The sequence below is a fragment of the Cornus florida genome, unplaced genomic scaffold (assembly GCF_030987335.1).
Source record: "Cornus florida cultivar Cherokee Brave unplaced genomic scaffold, ASM3098733v1 CherokeeBrave_3.0.0_Hap2_scaffold_45, whole genome shotgun sequence".
Taxonomy (NCBI): Eukaryota; Viridiplantae; Streptophyta; class Magnoliopsida; order Cornales; family Cornaceae; genus Cornus; species Cornus florida.
In genome coordinates, this window is record NW_026775874.1 from 112501 (window position 1) to 115000 (window position 2500).

The window sequence follows — 2500 nt, forward strand, 5'->3', positions numbered from 1 at the left end:
TCCCCCGAGTTAAGTTTGCCCTTTATGACTCCTCGCCCGCATGCTCGTGCACACCGGCGTGCACGTGGGCATCGTATGCTAAAAAATGAAGTTTGGAGTTTGGGTTTGAAAATTTTACGGGAACTTCCTAGAAGCCTAAGAAATGCTTTGCTCGAGACGGATTTCGATTTGGAGGTCCGCCGTGTTAATTTTGCCAATTACGGCTCCTCGCCCGCACGCTCGTGCACCCCGACGTGCACACCGGCGCGCACGTGGGCATCGTATGCTAAAAAATGAAGTTTGGAGTTTGGGTTTGAAAATTTTACGGGAACTTCCTAGAAGCCTAAGAAATGCTTTGCTCGAGACGGATTTCGATTTGGAGGTCCCCCGAGTTAATTTTGCCCATTACGACTCCTCGCCCGCACGCTCGTGCACCCCGGCGTGCACGTGGGCATAGTATGCTAAAAAATGAAGTTTGGAGTTTGGGTTCGGAAATTTTATGGGAGCTTCCTAGAAGCCTAAGAACTGCTTTGCTCGAGACGGATTTTGATTTGGAGATCCCCCGAGTTAGTTTTGCCCATTATGACTCCTCCCCCGCACGCTCAAGCACCCCCGCGTGCACGGGGGCATCGTATGCTAAAAAATGAAGTTTGGAGTTTGGGTTTGGAAATTTTATGGGAGCTTCCTAGAAGCCTAAGAAGTGCTTTGCTCGAGACGGATTTCGATTTGGAGGTCCCCCGAGTTAATTTTGCCCATTATGACTCCTCGCCCGCACGCTTAAGCACCCCCGCGTGCACGTGGGCATTGTGTGCTAAAAAATGAAGTTTGGAGTTTGGGTTTGAAAATTTTACGGGAACTTCCTAGAAGCCTAAGAAATGCTTTGCTCGAGACGGATTTCGATTTGGAGGTCCCCCGAGTTAATTTTGCCCATTACGACTCCTCGCCCGCACGCTCGTGCACCCCGGCGTGCACGTGGGCATCGTATGCTAAAAAATGAAGTTTGGAGTTTGGGTTTGAAAATTTTATGGGAGCTTCCTAGAAGCTTAAGAAGTGTTTTGCTCGAGACGGATTTCGATTTGGAGGTCCCCCGAGTCAATGTTGCCCATTATGGCTCCTCTCCCGCATGCTCAAGCACCCCTGCGTGCACGTGGGCATTGTATGCTAAAAAATAAAGTTTGGAGTTTGGGTTTGGAAGTTTTATGGGAGCTTCCTTGAAGCTTAAGAAGTGTTTTGCTCGAGACGGATTTCGATTTGGAGGTCCCCCGAGTCAATGTTGCCCATTATGGCTCCTCGCCCGCACGCTCAAGCACCCCGGCGTGCACGTGGGCATTGTATGCTAAAAAATAAAGTTTGGAGTTTGGGTTTGGAAGTTTTATGGGAGCTTCCTAGAAGCTTAAGAAGTGTTTTGCTCGAGACGGATTTCGATTTGGAGGTCCCCCGAGTCAATGTTGCCCATTATGGCTCCTCTCCCGCATGCTCAAGCACCCCTGCGTGCACACCGGCGTGCACGTGGGCATTGTAGGCTAAAAAATGAAGTTTGGAGTTTGGGTTTGGAAATTTTATGGGAGCTTCCTTGAAGCCTAAGAAGTGTTTTGCTCGAAACGGAATTCGATTTGGAGGTCCCCCGAGTCAATTTTGCCCATTACGACTCCTCGCTCGCATGCAATATCTACTCCTGTCAGAGCTGTGGTTTTACTTAAGACTACTATAGGGGGGGGGGAGTTCTCAGCACCAAGAGCTGCAAGTAAGGCCATTGCTTGCTTTGCAGTCTCGATTGCTCTACTAGTGAATAGTAGATGTCTTGGTTAGCTTGGAACGAAAAAAAAAATTTTTTGGGGAAAAAAAAAAAAAAAAGTTTTTGTGAAAAAAAATTTTTCGAAAAAAAAAAAAAAAAAAAAAATTTTTTTGGATGCCTCGGTCTTCTATTTGTTTTGCTTGGGTAGATTAGGAAAAAAAAAAAAAAAAATTTTTTTGTTGGATGCCTCGGTCTTCATATTCTTTCTCGGCTATTTCGAAAAAAAAAAAAAAAAATTCCGGGAAAGAGAAAAAAAAAATTATTTTTTGTTGGTTGCCTCGGTCTTCATGTTCTTTCTCTGGTATATGGGAAAGAAAAAAAAAAAAAAAAAATTTTGGATGCCTCGGTCTTCTTGTTCTCGGTTGGATTTATCGAAAAAAAAAAAAAAAAAAAAAAAAAAAAAAAAAAAAAATTTTGATGCCTCGGTCTTCTTGTTCTTGCTTTGGTATATCGGAGAAAAAAAAAAAAAAATTTTTTGGATGCCTCGGTCTTCTTGTTCATTCTTCGGTATATCAAAAAAAAAAAAAAAAAAAAAAAAAAAAAATTTGAGACTTCGGTCTTCTTGTTCTTGCTTTGGTATATCGGAGAAAAAAAAAAAAAAAAATTTTGGATGCCTCGGTCTTCTTGTTCATTCTTCGGTATATCAAAAAAAAAAAATTTTTTTGAAGCCTCGGTCTTCTTGTTCTTGCTTTGGTATATCGGAGGAAAATAAAAAAAAATTTTGGT